The sequence below is a fragment of the Syngnathus floridae genome, chromosome 17 (assembly GCF_059516105.1).
Source record: "Syngnathus floridae isolate MCC-2025c chromosome 17, RoL_Sflo_1.0, whole genome shotgun sequence".
NCBI classification, from domain to species: Eukaryota; Metazoa; Chordata; class Actinopteri; order Syngnathiformes; family Syngnathidae; genus Syngnathus; species Syngnathus floridae.
This window is the reverse complement of record NC_142429.1, coordinates 6,717,338-6,734,614: the sequence shown is the minus strand read 5'-3', so window position 1 is coordinate 6,734,614 and position 17,277 is coordinate 6,717,338. Positions and strand designations below refer to the sequence as shown.

Here is a 17,277-nt window from a genome sequence, read left to right as displayed (position 1 = left end):
GGGGCCGCGGCGGCCTTCGTCGTCGGTCTGTTTAACTTGAACAACAAAAGGGGGAGAAGAAACAAACTGGCCGTTCCCCTCATGCCCCTGAGTTGGCTGGCGTTGCAGCATTGTGCAGTTTGTTATCTCACACGCAATCAATCACTCGGGCAGCGGAGCACGTGCTCGCACACACACATACACACACACGCGCGCGCACCCTCCTGCAGGAGTCTGACTCTCTTATACACTGTTGTCATGGCAACCCCATTAAGGGAGCCACTCCAGGCTGCAACTCTGGTGAAAATCAGCCTCTTCCTCTCTCTCTCTCTCTATCCACTGACACACCTTCTTTTTCTTTCACCCATTTCTTTGTCTCCCTCCATTCCTCACCCCTTGTAGATTTTCTGCTCTTCTTTGCAGCATCCTTGGCATAAACCCGTCTGCCCACGGCTCTCCATTACTCGGCTACCTGTTCATCTTCTCACCTCTTTACCCTTTATCATGCTTATATCTGTGACTTGCGAGCTCCACGCCCGCCTCGCTCGCTGGCTCAGGCCGTCACCATCCTTCTCCAGCCGTCTGTCCTTCCATTCGGCAAGACGGAGAATCCACCTTTTCCGCCGCCCTGTCTTCTCCCAATTAATGGGGAGCTTTACAAGGGGGATCAGTCAGAGGGCAGCCTTTGGAGGACAGCTTTAATAAGGGCTCTGTGTTTTTCATACTCCCGTTTCTTTCGTGACAACATGCTTTGCCATTTAAGAAGCGGTGGTGGTGGTGGTGGGGGGGGGTTACGAGGCAGGCCGGCCCCCAAAATTATAAACACAAGCTAATAAAGGCAAGCTAATGTTGGATGACTATACTGAACTCAGACAAACCTTTTAATAACCTCATTAATCAATGTGGAGTTTGAGACGGGCCCCTAATGGCTAATCGGTTAGCAGAGTCAGACACATCCAGTAGTATTTCATCAATAAGGGTGCAAGTTGTTTTAGCCGCTAAAGGACAGAACGAACCTTATATGTTTATTAAAGTATTATCCAATGGGGTCAAAGGTCGCAGCGATAATTTTGTCCATGGAACGGATTATTCGGGCATAAAGGTTGAAATTCCTTCATTCATGTTTTATTTCCTGTCGCTATCTTATCCAGCCGACGGTTGTTATACTTGGAGAGTTTATGATATTGACAAAGCATCGTCAGGTTGATTTACAAAGCATCGACCGCCGCGGGAAGGAAACAAGTTGTCGCTCGCCGCCGTTACCGTCCGCAACGACGTGAGACAATGAGTGCGATTGTGTTGAGAAAGAGAGCGTTTTGCATTCGAAGACACTTCTGTGTGTGATTGACACAAAGGCACCGGCGTTATGTGGGAGGAAAACAGAAACACAAAGCCGAAGCGGAGAAAAGACAAGCTGTTAAGAGGAGTACGCAACGCGGCGTTATCGACCCACATTGAGGCACGTGGGCCATGTGATGTCTTAAGATGGGTACACAAAAAAGGATTTTTTTTTTAACAACTTCACCGATTTTTTTTCTTTCTTTCAATATGAGTGACGGCCGACGATTCCCATGCTAATTAGACTTAAAGGTCCCACAACCCGTCGAGCTTTGTACCCGCTCCTCCGCCAAGGCTCGACCCCGCCCACTCTGATCCACTTCAAGCCCACTTGATGAGCGAGATAACTCGGCGTGGTAGCGAGCGCGTATAGGAGATCCCCCCCCACGAGAAATAATCAGGAGCTACAATGGCCGTACGCGAGGCTCCGAGTTGGCGGGCGGCCTCCGTGATGAGAGGAGCGCCGGGCGGAGATAAAGGCAGAGAGGGGAAGGCTCAATGAAAGACAAGATTGACAGAGGGGAGAAGATGAGGGAGGGTTTTCATTAAGCGAGAGAAGGATAGGGAGTTATAACGAAGGGATGAGAGTGGCGAGGGGGCCCCCGGATGTGTATCATGGCTTCCTGTGAGAGATCCAACCTTCACCTCGCTTCAGAGGCCACCATACGACTCATCATCAGCGTGTCGTTAGCATGCGCGCTAGTTTGCACGACCTCCGGCTCTCCCCAGGGGGGGCTTGCAGTGCAGTTCAAAGTGGTTGGAGCCCTTTCGTGGTTGGCCTTGACTGAGGGGGAGGCTGAAGACAAAGGATGGGGGTGTGTATTAAGACATCTTTTCCACCGACGGATTGGGATTGTGTTCCGCTGAGGAGCGGAAATTCGGTTTCAAATTACATTTGAACGCTTCTCAAGTGCAATCAAGTGATTAATTTATCAAGTAAATTAAAAACAAAATCTTTGAACCATTCTGCCTTTCCTTAAAACTGTTACGAAACAATATGGCGGAACTGACAGTATGAGTTGAATGTAGTTTAAGTTGCAATCTCAGTAATCACCACTAGATGGCAGAAGACTTAGATATGCTGGTCTAATACTGTTCAGCAGTTTTGCACCGACCCATATCGGTAAGAACCCGGTTGTTGCTTATAGAGGAGGAGGGCCAGAAGCAGAGGTAGTGTTTGGCAGGGTGGCGAGGGGCGGGATGAAAGGATGCGGTGGCCAGCGGCGGAGGTGGAGACCCATCCTGAGCTCGTGACTAAAAAGCGGGACGGGTCATTGGCGGGTGGGGAGGCGGGAGGCTCCTGCTGCTGAGACAGATGCCGCACTTGTTAGGCCCCCAATTTGCTGTGCCAAGCTCCACCCAGCTCTGGCTGCAAACAAACACAAGTGCTTGCGACCTGTGTGTGTGAGTGTCTGCACAGTGGAACAACACTATTTGATGGCACATTAGGATGCAGCAAAGCCTCGGCCGCCTTCCTCCGGTGTGTTTTCGCCGACGCCATTTTAGCCCATCCATCTAACTCTTTCAAGACTCTATCTCAATCTTTAGCCTCTGCAGCAAAGCAGAGTTGCACTGCAGTGGAGAGGAAAATAAAGAGGCTTGGAAGCACAAAGCGGCGCGGACTAAAAACATAAAAAGGTGGGACTTAGTGTAGCAGTTTTTGATTTGAGAAGATTACACAAAAGCAAATCCTTTCAAAATCATACACGAATGTCATTTGACAGTGGAGCCTATTCATCTCTCGCATCCATTCACCCGTGCAATGAGATCTAATTACGTTCTCACGAATAATTAAAATGGAAGCTGAAAAAAAGGACCAAAAAGCTAAATTGACTAATTGACCCCCATTTTGTGTTCATTAGACAAGCCCGTTATTCTCAAAATCTAGAAACTTTGTACTCAAGGGCTACATTGATTTTTAACTCATTCAATGGCAGCCCAGTTAAAATTTTAGCCGTCAATGGCAGTGAATGAGTTAAAACGGAAATATGGGCCATGTAATTCTAAAACTAAAGTTCAAATGTGTCTTTAACTTCGAGATGCGAGTTGACATTTATGAATTCATGGAAAAAAATGAACGGCAGCATTTGACTCGCATTTGAATCCAAGTATTGATCAAGGTTGAGTTTGAGCTTTAAAAGAAATTGATGAAATATACTAAAAGACACACGAGGCAATATTAAATGCTGATGGCGTCATTCAAATGGATGAGCGAGACCACGGCATCACCGCAAGCTTCAAAAGTTGCGCACACACACACAAACACACACTCCCCCCGCATTCATTTCATCAGCGGCACAGCAAGTCTTTGGGTGTCGATCTATAAACATCGATTCACGCTTCAGCGGCTCTTACTCGTTTATCTATTTACTCATTCGTTCACTTATGTGTTTCTCCTCCAAAAAAGAATCGGGCTCTGTGGCTAAAACAGACGGCTTTTGTATTTATTGGATTTTCAACAATTTTCGTCCTCCTATGCCAATTCAACATAATGTCGCGAGTGTTTTGCAGAAGTTAATACAAAAAACAAAGTTGCACTGACAACAAACTCAAAGCAGTTGTGGTACCGAATTTTCTTCACATTGATTTCATTAAAGAGCTGCTATTCCATTTTCTTTCGTAGTTTGAAAAGTTCACCATTGTCTTTTTTTTTTCATTGTCCGAACCCTCAATTTCTGCATTTCAATTACATTCTTGTCAAGCTATTAGTATTGAAGAAAATTCTTTATCCAATGCATGAATTGTACAAAATAAAAATTAATCAATCAATCAATATATCAATCAATAAAATCCTTTGTTTTTGGTGCCTCACGACAAAACAAGCACAAAAATACCTTGACTAATTTATTTTTGTCCTTACAAAGCATCCTTCAAGTTTATTGAGCTCTTATTCTATTTCATTGAGAGTCTTTTCCCCAGAGTGCGGAACCTTTCAATGACGCTGCAATCAAAAAGTTTTTTTTAACCCTCGTATAAATTTTCTACAAATTGACTTATTTTCCACCATTTTGTTCTTGTAGAAATTGTTGGTCCCACTGCTGCAGTGTAACTGTGTAATTTCTTCCATATAAATGAAGAAAAACAAGAAACCATTTCAATCGGACCAAAATTAAAGTGCATTAACAAACATATTTCCCCCACCGTCTACTGTAATAACATCGAGCGTGTCAGCATTGTGACATTGACATCTCGCATTTAGACAGCTAATTGTCAACCGAAGACCAAAAAGTTGAGCCCGATTAAATTCCGAGTGATTTAGCGAGCGGTGACTGGTGAAAGCGGCAGCGTGGCGCGACGCGTCACGCCGTCTGGGAGGTGGACAGGCTTCAGACAGCAACAATAGCGGGAATTAAATTCCATTTAAAGCTAATCCCATTGCCCGGACCTCGGCAGAAGGAGTCTCGCTGCTTTCCCGACAGTCGGCCAAATCCGTCTCGATTGTCCCGTCGCACCAATTGATAGCGAAAGCGTGAAAAATTGAGTTTGATCACCGAGAGGTGTGACCCCCCCCCCCCACCATCGAATATCCCCGCCACCCTTGAGGGGAACGGGACGGGTCGGACAAGCGTTTGGCGATGGGAGGGCGATGAAGACAAGCGAGCAGAGCGAAGTGAAAGGCCAAAAGAGAGGGAGACGGAAAACAGAGTGTGTGCATTAATGCCATGCTAATTCTCTTGACATTTTACACTAGCACTGCTATCACACACACACAAGATGACAGAGGGGAAAAGCATTTGATTAGGAAGCACAATAAGCTTTTGTTACGGGACGACCCCCCCCCTCCCCTCCCCCCAACAGAGCGTATCTGCGGTGACACTCATGTATGCCCATGTTTGCGTTGAATATGGATCAACGCCTGTATCTCGCCGCTCTCTAATAAGAGCTGCGGCCGGAGTCGCACCAGTAAACAACTGATTACATGAAAAATGAAACGGCTCCCGCTGATTTATAGTACAAAGAGTTTCAATCAAGCAGACGCGCGGGGTTCAACGCCACAATATTGACCCGAGCGTCACCTGACCTTGTCAACATGATGGAACGCGCAACGGTAGCTCGTTAGCGGATTGATTTGCAGGTACCCAACGTAATTGTCATGATTGACTACGGGGGGGATCAAAAATCAATTAATCTGTGACGCTACTTTATGATACAGTAGAAATGCATATTTTATGGTGTGTTTTTTTTTTTTTATTGTGGGCAGCCAAAGAGGCAAGGTCTCATGTGTGGCTCAATTTAACTATGCTATGAGGCTAACGTTAGCTTAGCATGTTATTTGAGTATTTCTAAGTAAATACAGTAGTTGACTGGAGCTCAGTGAGTCAACTCTGATACCAGTCCAAGTTCCACTTTGCTCAATTAAAAATCTTGTTAAACAATTCATATTTTTCAATATCATTCATTAGCATTCCACATGCTCATTTGTGTAATTCAGCAGTGAGTCACGACTTCTCATTAAGTAAACTAAAATAAATAGATTCTGTTGGCTGTTTAGGGTTTAATATAGACCATTTTAAAAATGCAAGACATCATTTGGGTGTCTAGGCGAGGCCAAAAAAAAAAAAAAAAAAAGAGCGAGGAGAAAACAAAAAGCAGATGAAACAAATTGGCTGGAATTATAGAGAAGATGAAATGGGGGCGCTGAGATGCGGCAACAATTATGTGGCGCCGAGAATGCACAGAATCTCTCCCTCCCCTGGGCTCATCAAAAATGATGCCGGCGCGCTCACGGACTGACACATGGAGATGGATGTGCAAACAGCCGCCGCACACACCTCTCTTGCACTTTCGCCTATTTGCATTCATTTCACATCCAAGCCGACGAAACACACGTCCGATTTTGCAGTTGCCGCACGTTCGGGGTGGCACTCGAATCCCGCCACTTGCGCATGCCGACCAGATTGGCGGGTCAACGCGGTTAAAGCTGACGCGGTCTGTCAACACATCCGTCTCTCACCCCGATTACTTGCTCGCTCGGGTTGGCCCGCCCGTGCCCTGACTTTGCCGTTCAGCAACAGGCGGCATGCGGGCGCGCTCGAGCTGAACGGGAGTCAACGACAATGGATACTTAAGACATTTTTAGAGTTGCTGAAAGTCAAATTTCCTGCCGGACTAATTTATTCAGGTTAAAAATCGCCTAGCCAAATTAGCTATTAGCCTTTGGATTATGCTGATCTTCATGTAGCAGCAAACGGAAGAACATAAAAACGGATTGATTGCTAGCTTGTTTTACATTTACAGCCTCGAAGTGTTTTACATACAAATATTGACCGTAGTTATGTTTTTACTACCGTGTTAGCATCGATTAGCGGCACACTAGCATGCGTTCAGCTCGGGCTGAGCATGTTCAATATACTTGGGGAACGAAATCCGTCCAGTGGCCATCTTTTGCCGTGTAATTGTTACGGGACAGTGACGATGATCTGGGATGAGCTCCCCAGTCATTCCACATGATTCTACTTGTCCTGTTGTTTGCTACTCCCCCAAATCTGGGTTTCTCAGCCATTGTTCCCGTGGGCACTCTCCTTACTCTCCGTCACACGCCTCTCAGCCGCTCCGTTACTTCATTAAGCCTCCTCCAAGGATGACACAGACCCTCAGCTCACCTCATCTCCTCAAACTCGCCGTCTTTTCTCTTCTCTTCATAGCGATTGCTTTCAATAAAAGATTTAGAAGCTCCTTTAAGTGATAATCAGGTTGTCATCCGTGCAGGCCAAAATCAGAGGCCGGATAAATAAAGGCTCCTCTGTGCTGGCTGGCAGCTCGCTGCGCTTAAATAGGTGACACCGGAGTGCATTCTGAGCACGGCGGATCGATGCCAGAGGCCCCCGGGGGTCCCCCTGAAACGATGAACCCAGACAAAGTTTAGCGCTCGATAATAGCACGAGGACGGGCGGCTCGCTCCCTATTTTCAGATGAACTCTCAGCGGGCTCGTCCTCACGCGTCCCCTCTTCCTCGCTCGTTTCGTGACGGGTTCTTTTTCAAGCGAGCGGCATCACCATAAAGCGGCGAGCCAAAGCGTTCGCTTTTGTTGACGCGCGACGTGACGCCGTCGCACAAGCCGAGGGGAATCGACACAGCAATCATGGCCGTCATCTTCCTTCAGTCCCCGACCGTCGCCATCATCTCATCGCTTCCCGACACTGCCAATTTGCCGCTTCGCCCGATCTCACGCTTGGACATCACTCAAAATAGCCCATCGCCGTCCCTGACTGTCGCTTGCGGTGTCATATCGCTAAGCGCCGACGTACTTTCTTGTCCAATATATCCAGCCTCAAGCCTGGACGGACAGATGTGCGCTATCGCTGACCCCACGCCAAGATGCCGTCGCCCCGCGGTGGTCCGACTCCACTCTCCCTCGCATTAAAAGCTCTTCAACCCCACCAGGGTAATCTAAAAAGGGTCGACTGTTCCTCCCTCTGTGGTTCCTTTGCCTGGCTTTGATTTTCTGTCCATCAAGTGGGGGAGGGGGTTCTTGGATTAGCACTCTCTTGTTTATCTGCTCGTCCAGTTTTATCTATCGCTAAGCTATCCAGTGCGCCGTCGCGGCCCCCGCACTGCATTAATCCCCCTATCAGCCAAAGCATCCATCCATCCATCCATCCATCACCCCGCTGTCTATCACGTCAGATCCATCATCCGCCCATCTGTCTCGGGCGGCCATCGCTCGGAGATGATCTCCTGCGGGAGAGCCGAATTGGCGCGGCGAGAAACGGCGAGCTCGGAGGGAAGATTCTGACCTTGGCCTTCTCTTCATTTTCTTTCTTTCTCCCTCGCTGATGTCACTAGCCGCTTATTAGCCGGCGCGTTTGTTTCCTTTTAATTTGTTTGTCCTACCCGGCTAACGAGTGCAAGCGCAGGGAGCGATAGCGGCTCCAGACAGGGGTCATAAATCCCGTAAAAGCAAGATGTCTTTGTCTTCCTCCACTATACGGCGGTCTGTGGTTCGTATAAAACATAGCACACTTAGCAAGTATTTGTTAATATTTTCCGTAAGGGTCTCGCAGATTTCTAGCCCCGCTCGAGCGAGGAGCCGCTCGCCCCTCCCACACCTGAACCGGGGTGAAGGGGATACGATCTAAAGCCTCCCAGCTTTAAAACGGCTCAATATGGAGTTTCATCAGAGGTCATTTTTATTTTCATCCGTATCATGCCGGGCGCCGAGGTGGAGCGGTGGACGACTCGCGGTGTAAACAAACGCACTTTTGGAGCAAACAGCACATGTTTAGTTCGTCGTGTGAAATGTAAATGGCCGTCGAGCGGATGTGGGCTGAAGTGGCGTGATTATTCCGTGTCGCAAGCGAGGGCAGAGCAAATTGTTTTTGGATGAAAAGGAACACGAGAGGGCGGGGGCGGGAAAATGCATGTTTATGGAATGGAACAAGTCAAATGTAAGCCTTGTCGGACCAAACAGAGAAGATTTGTGTGAATTAGAAAACCTTTAACCTGTTTACTGGGAACAAATCAAGGCAACCGCAGTTCGCAGTAACTCGATTGGGAGCGTGCAGCTGCCGGAGACAAACATGATTTGTTTGATACTGAACGGCCGGGTGATTTTTTTTTTATTCTCGCTCGAACAATGGAGAAAGGGAGGGGTTGCGACAATGTTTTTGTTGTGATAATCATTTTACGGCGTCCTCGAAGGGCGGAACACGAAAGCGGCGACGAAACGCGCTGTCGGGCTTTGTTTGCGATGACACCTCGAGACGAAGCGCCTCGCAGACAAAGATCGATTTGAAGGGTATGCAAATGAGTTTGGCTAATTTCTAACGGGCTAATCTTGTTAGCGTGCGGCTGCGATCGGAGCGTGGCTTTAAGATTGCGTTACCTGAGCACAAGCGAAAAAGCTTCGAGGGAGTTGAAGGTGAATTTTTCTTGAAACACCGGCGGATATAAAGAAGCATCCGCGATCTACGATCATAATAAAAGCCTTTCTGAAAAAGCACACTCAATGCCAAATGGAGCGCAATGATTTCTTTCTTTCACACACTTTGAGAAGGTATTCATAAACTGAACTCTCGCTGTATATATCATATAGGAGAGTTTGTTCAAGTGGGAAGCTAATGCACAGAAAATCACATCGCGCAGATATCCAGCTCAAGGCCGACCACATCATCTACTTTGCACAAGTTCTCCTCGAGCAAAACTTTGAAAGTAGTTTCCCGACAAAAAAAAGTCTATACATGATGATATATATACTGCTCCAGTACGAGCTGTTTTGCTAATCAGTGACACGAGTCATAGCAAAGTGCAGAAAATCACTGAAAGTTCAGATTCCGAGCTCCGGAACAGTAATATCAACGGCCCCGCGGTTTCCCACGCAACACGGGGGAGCCAGACGAGTGAAGCCTCGCCTTTTAAAACTGTAATGAGCCTAAACAAACACCTCCAAATAAATGTTCCCCATCAGCAGGCGGCGGAATCAGATGAGACAGCTGTCAGAAAGCATCATCCGTCCACAGTTAGTTCTAATTAGGCCGCTACTTTCCCGCCTTTGACAGGTACCGCTCAATCGCCGCGTCGGTGCTACGTCGAGGCCCCACCGCTGTTACACAATGACACCTCTCGCCGCGTGCACAAGCGGGCGGGAGCGCTCACACTGTGCGCCAACGCCGGCTTATTTTGCAAAATAGATGGGAAAAGCCTCATCATTAAGGGTTTGGCCATTTCCTGCAGTTGGCACACACCAAAGTGCGCTGACAGGAAGAACGGTTTATTCTGCTAGGAGTATAATTAGGTGGCTGCAAAGTTTGCCATTGTTGATTAACTAGGGATTTAAAATGTGAATTTTTAACAATAAAAGAAAAGTTTCAACCTGCCAAAAAGAAGACTGTAACCTGGTAGAAATATAGAAAATAATTCTCTGAATGCTATGTACTGAATGCTAATTAACGTGTATACCGGCTAAGCTAACTAGCAAGGGTAATTTACGCTGAGTATTGACTATTAAATTATTGACGCAGGTTTGAATAGAAAGAGGCGCTTAGGCGGCTAGATAAAAATATTTTTTTAAACAGGCTAACCTAATTAAAACAACTTGTTTGGAGTAAAAATATTCTGAGGACAACAATCTTTAAATCATCCAAAATACGTTTTTTCAATTAAAAGTAAATCTATTAATTAAAACATTTAAAAAATCTCAGCAAATATTTATGGGTGCAGTCTTGTACGGTTTTGATTGTCATTTCATTACCTTTTGAATAAACACCCAAAAAAATGCTTAGGTTGCAGAATCTGTCGCTCATAACACATGCGGACACGGAACACCAACACTCACTTAACCCCACGACGCCTTGGCGACATTGTTTTGTACACAGCGAATTAATGAAGGAGTGGACAAATAGCTGTATAAATACTGCGGATAAACGATCGATAGCGTACACTCAATTCATTCCGAGTTCAGAGACGCGCGGCGCGGTTCCCATTGCGCACTGATTAAACTGGCACCGCATTAATTCAGCCAATCAATAAGATTTTCTAATAAATCAAGTCGCACCGACCATTCCAGCCAAGCGGTCAGCGAGAAGACATTAGAATTCTCCTCGCTGCCGTTCCCCAAGGGAATAACTCACTTGTTTTTTGCCATTTGGAATGAAAAGGATTCATCAATTAAACAATAAGCGAGCCGCGCGTCATAATAAGAAACACGCCGGTTCGTCAATAACGCCAGTCGGCCGTGCGTGAAGGAGCGATACGTCTTCAACTGCGATCTGTTCGGATTTACTGAGTTAATGTTAACGATATTTTCTAGAGGGTACACTCTGGAATTTCCGCTAACAACCCATGCTAAAGTAAAATATGCGAATGGTTGTTTGAATGCATCTGAGTGTGTAATAAATCGATACAGCAGCTCTAACAACCTGACAATATATATTTTTTTAAACGTCACAAAAGGACTACTGCAGCCTCAGTGCTATCTTTGTACTTGGAAAGACTTGCTCCTGAGGGGTGGAGGTGGAAAATAAATAAATAAATAAATAAATAAAAAGGCTACTTCCGCCTGTTTGTCCAGAGCTCATTACCGCGGCTTCTGTGTGCTGCAGGGTTAAAGTGCAGCTGTGGGAAAGCTGGAATGATTTTTTTTTTTTTTATTATTACTATTATTTTGTCGTTCAATATCCAGCAGAGACGTGTAAAAAGTCAGACACTGCGGCATTTACTGGGTAAACTGGCAGTTATGTGGAAAATATAACATGGTTTGTCATGCTTGCAAACATATGCATTCATGTATCAAACCACCCTAAAAAATAAAAGTGAGCATAATTTTGCTAAACATTATATGACACAGTCAATTTCTGTATTAAATGACCCCCAATTTTTGTATGGAGCCTACATTTTTTTGTGCTAGGATATTAGCCAGTTAGCGAGCAACAATTGCAGGTTTGCGCTTTATAGGACCTACAGCAGCTTGTATATCCCAGTGAATTGAATTTAGAAGATCAAGTAGATGTATTAATAATGCAGTCGGCCGGCCGGCCGGCAACAAAATGGACATATGGACGGGAGAGAAGCATTCAAACAGCGCAAGTGCAACATATGCTGAAGCAGATTGTAAAAGGCAGCGGAGAGGCTTTTAGATACAATTCGAGCGCGGCGGTGGTCAACAAGAGGTGAACGTGCGGGACCGCAAGTGAGCCTCGTGTTTTCATCTCATTGTTATGAAGCGGGAGAGAACGGCGGGCGGGCGGGGGGCTAACACAGGGCACCGGGAGCCAAGCGTCGGCGGCAAAGGGGCAGTCTCAGGTGAGGCCCGCACGGTCCCAATGTAATTATAATCCTTAATTAATCCACCCTGGATGTGATGTGCTCTCCTGCTCGTTGAGCTCACTTTCCATCACGCGGCCTCTTCTGGTGCTCTGCTCTTTCTTTTTCCCCCCAGCACACACACATAACACACACACTTATGTATTAGTCCAACAACCAAGTGCTATTTTTTTTCCCCCTCCCTCACTACTATATTTGCAATTTAATATGCAAATATTTAATTTTACATTTAAGTCCTGTTTGCATTTATTTATTTATATACACAAATAATACATACACATGAGTAAGTACAAACTTTAAAAATAAATATGCAAAACTGTTTGAAATGCAACTTTTATACAACTGAACTGTACTGCGCCGGATGAAAACAAAAATGAAGCCACTGTAACGTTACGCGTAGTTCGAGAAATTGAATTCCGTGATTTATATTTGCGTACCACTAGAGGGAGCTCATGTACCTCCAGTGCTACACGCACTACACTTTGACAATGATGTGTTTAAGGAAAGGTTTGCTAATGCCGGACAAAAACTTTTGAGAACCTCCATTCTACAAAACTGTTGCCTGTAGAGAACAGACAGGTAGTCAAACACACACACACACACACACACACACACACACACACACACACACACACACACACACACACACACACACACACACACACACAGTTAATACATTGTCTCTCCTAATTTTGCAGCCTGACTGAACGTGTCGATGTTGAGCGTTAGACTTTAAAAGGGGTCGTACACGCTATTAAGAAGACGGTTGCGAGGACAAAGAGGTGACAGTATTGACGCCGCCCGCAAGAGCTGCGAGGACCGCCGAGCTCGGGAGGAGGAGGAAGGAAGGAAGGAGTGGACTCCTGCCATTAACACTGCCTCTCCCGTGTTCAAGCCAATTACACCGGCGCCCCCGTGTCGGGCCGTCAGAAAAACATGGAGATTGATCGGGGCGAGCTATTAGGTCAATTGATCAGCGTTTGCTTTCATTTGCAGGTGACTCCTCTTTTTAGAGGGGACAGGTGGGAAGCTGCTTTGACTGATGTCAATTGTGCATTTGTTGCTCAAGCGGCAACCACGGAAAACCAAAAAATGGCACAGAGCCGCTCGACTTTCCCAAACATTCAAATTGGTTGGTCTTTTATGATTTTTTGCTGTTGGCTTCCTGCGTGGCAATATTCAATACGGTTTGCTATTAGAGCAACAGCATGGCAATCGATCCTGCAGCTTTAAGAGCGCTGTTGCCCTTCTAAAGCTTTGGCAGGAGCAGCCGTGACCGACTTCGCTGAAATGCCAAACAACCAGTAGGGCAAGGTTATATTGATTCGAGGTGGGGTGGGCCATCAGGGGTGGGGAGGGGGGGGGGCGTTTTCTCTAGTGGCGTCAGAATGATATTTGCACGGTGCCTTTAAAGCCCATTCAACGTGTGAGAAAACATAGCGATCCGAATAGAACTTTGGAGATGAATAGTGAAAATCAGGCGGGCGACAAAGGGGCAATCAGAAGTGGCCATTACAAGATTACAGTAACATTGCAAGTATTTGCTGGTGAAAATTGCACCGGCTTTCACTCTGAAAGAAGTCCAAACACAAATGGCGGCAGGCCTGATTGTTCCTTATTGATCGAGCATCAGGGTTGGGGTCTTTTCAGCCGGTGTCGCAGTCAATAGACACCACCCAAATATACCGCTCACTCAATCCCACGTGTTGCCCGCCAGCCCCGTTTGGCTAATTTAACACCCACTCAATTTATGAAAAACAGTCCCTATCGATTTTTTTTTTTTTTTAATGTGCGCGTGTCCGTGCTCTCCTGTTGTCGACGCTTATTTTCGCCAACGCTGGCGCCAGTGCGCGGAAGGCCGGCAGCCGTGGAATTGAATTAGCACGTGAAATGGGTTCCAGGAAAACGGATCACTCGGAACCTAAACCTCCAGCTTTCAACTGCAGCTTGTCGTGTGCACGGCAACACGGCAATCATTGTGATCTGAGTTAAAATGAATCATCTAAATAATTATACGAGTAGGAGTAATACTGTAGTTGAGTAAAAGGATTTTTGCATCAGAACTATTCTGACAAGCATAACAGTATCGACCGCCCTATTAAGGTTGTTTTGCAATCGGGAACTAGAATTTAGAAATTAGAAGAATATTAGATTGCCGTTAATGTTATATAATTTTAAGGAATATTTGTGTGCTAAAAAGGTAAAAAATTATGTCTCAAAATTACTAGTGGTATCGGTTCTTGGTATCTGTGACCCCTTGAGAACTGAGTACTGGTATCGGTCTGGGAAAAAAAGTGGTGTCAAATATCCCTACCAAATAGTTACTTAAATAAACATAATAGAGTAAATATTCATATTCAACAATTAAAACTACACAAGCACGGGATAAGACGATGTACAGGAGATTCAAAGCCTGAATCCAGTGAGTCGGACAAACCATCCACTATGCCACTGTACTGGACCCAAATGAGAAAATTAAAACAAAACAAAAAAGAACACATTACAAAACCACAATTAGCCATTTTAGCTAGCAATGACTTGTGGCGTAAGCTGTTTTTTTCAACACTGAAGAGCAATAAACCGTTGATCCGATGGCAACGGCCTTGCCGTCCTGCCTCACCAGAGACGCCGCTCGCCAATACGAGAAGACAAACCGATAGCTGCTCTTTGTTCCCAAACTATCTGGGGACAGATTGTAGCGGAGAAAATGCACACAACAGCTCACAATACGTCGCACGGCATCCATCACAGACGCCTGCAGTCTAATTGGTAGGAATTGCTGGTGGAAAACTCCCTAATCACTTCTCGCAATTAAAACACTTAAATCATTAACACTTCTGAAAAGAAATTGCCGACAAATATCATGAAAACCCGGTTCGCTACGAAGACAAAATGACTTATGTATTTATTTGGGCAGCGGAGAATAGAAATAAAAAAAAATAAAAAAATCCAATCATGCAAAAGGATTCAATGGATTATAATTGTAAACAATCTTCGGAATTACAGAGAATCAATACAGAGCACGGACGTGAATAGCACGAATATAACTTCCTCAGAGGTCAGCTGGACAGAGGCACGAAATTGTGCAGTTTTATATATATATATATATATATATATATATATATATATATATATATATATATATATATATATATATAATATTTATTTATTCATTCATCAATTTAGACTTTGGGCTATTGGGCTGAATGGGAGCTAGCATAAAATGAAACATAAAAACACGGCAGTGTTTTTAGAAGGCACAAAGAGTACTGATGAAAATTTTATGTCATAAGTGACAGTTTTGTGAGTCAGACTGTGAGATTTGAAAATCAAAACGCTGCCCAGATGGACGGCATATTTGTGGAATTGTTGCATCGCCGCAAGACATTATTATGTTTTTAATTAAAACTGTTCGCTGAGCTCAAAGGCCAACGTGACTTGAAAAACAACTTTTTCAATGCGTCCGTGAAAGCGCACTGACAAAAGTCTGACTAGAAAGCTTTTTTTTTGGTTGTTTTTTTGTGTGCCTCCAATAAATGGTGATTCTTCTTTTCAGAATTTTAAGCCTGACCTGGATTTTAGAAGCCTTGCATCACTCGTGGAGGGGGACAAAAAAAAAAAATAACGTAGCTGTCCTGAGGACATGAAGGAAATTCAGTGTCGTGGGTCAATTTCTGAAATTCATATTAGTGGCTGTCTTTCTGATGATTTCCCATTAACATATTCATCGAGGAAGCCTTGTTAAAAGAGCTGTAGGGGGAGCGCATGCATATTAAAAGACGTGGAAGGAAACAAGAGGATTCACTTTTGGGACATTTCACCTCCATTTATGTATGCGTCTAAATTAAAAATGTAGAAATGTGTGTGCGCACATCTGCCTTTTGCACGGCTGCTCGCTCACCCGCGCGTGAGCGCAAAGGCGGCAAATGAATTTAGCATACGAGCAAAAAAAAAAATGATATAGGCCGTCTATATTTCCTCCATCCTCTGGCAACAGAGTCGGCCAATCGGACCGGGGCAGTGTTTCGATTGTGAACGGCAATAAATCTAATTACGGCCAGTGACTTATTAAAAGTCTGACGGCCATTAATGCCATGCTAATGTATGAATATTATTCAGCCAGTGAGAGGCGAGAATAATTTTTCTGATAGTGATGTGACGCACAGACAAGAAGGTGGGGAGGCAAGGAGAGAGGGGGGGGGGGGGGGGGGGAATAAATCCCTCTGTCTTCCTAGGGAGGGCGGGTTTGGCAGTAAACCAATTCCGAGTCTGGCTTCTTGAACGGCCAGATAACGCCATCAGACAGCTCCAATATTGCTATTTTTTTTCTCTTCTTCTCTTTTAGCACCTGAAGAATTTGAATTTCATTTAACAGCCCCCCCCCGCCTCCCACCTTGGAATAGACACGGCAATTGTCAGAACCGACACAATGTATCCTGGTGAAATGAGTAAAAGGAAATAACATGCCTGGCTTGCTCTCTTTTTGTTTTCCTACCTACCTACCGCTTCAATTTTATCACAACAACACCAAGACAAAAGGTTTAATTTCTTCCGTGGGCCGCCCGTGCCTCTCTTTTTTTCCTTCTTATTTTTATTACATATTTTATTATGCAGGGGAATTAGATCAGCATAGCTTCACCATGTGAACCCCGAGATGAAATGTTTAATTACTGCGCGGAAGAAGAAGGAGCTGGTGTGTGTGTGGGGTGGGGGGGGGGGTCTTTTTTTTCCAGGCTTATTCTGCAGCCAAACAAGACATTTGTCAACCTCACCTCCATTTTTAGACTACTTTGCCAAAGTTAAAAGGGAAATTAAAGTACAACTCAATTTGCCATGGGGACGTTTGTCAAGGACTCTTGTGGCCCTTCTCTTTCTCCCTCTCTCTCCCTTTTCCATCTCTCCTCCTCCTCCTCCTGCTGAGGGCAAACGGCCCACAGGTCATGATTTGACAAGGTGGAGGATTAATGGTGTACTCTGTACGGGATGTTGAGAGTAGTTCACTTTGTGGCTCTGCACTGTAAATTCAAAAACACTTCTAGGGAGTGTGCGTGTGTGTGGGGGGGGGGGGGGGGGTGGAGAGGGGGGAACTAAGGTGAAATATTCTGTGCACGCTTGTCCTTGTTGGCTGCATTAAAAGAAAGCCCAGCTTTTGCAGGGACGCATATCGGAGTCCATCTATATTAATAATGTATATACGT

At 45.3% G+C, this 17,277-nt stretch overlaps 1 protein-coding gene across 8 annotated transcripts in view; it reads right to left on the bottom strand.

The window, feature by feature from the left end:
- Window positions 1-17,277, bottom strand: part of adgrl1a (adhesion G protein-coupled receptor L1a) — a 124,835-nt gene that overhangs the window by 63,219 nt on the left and 44,339 nt on the right. The gene's annotated exons all lie outside the window — the stretch shown is intronic.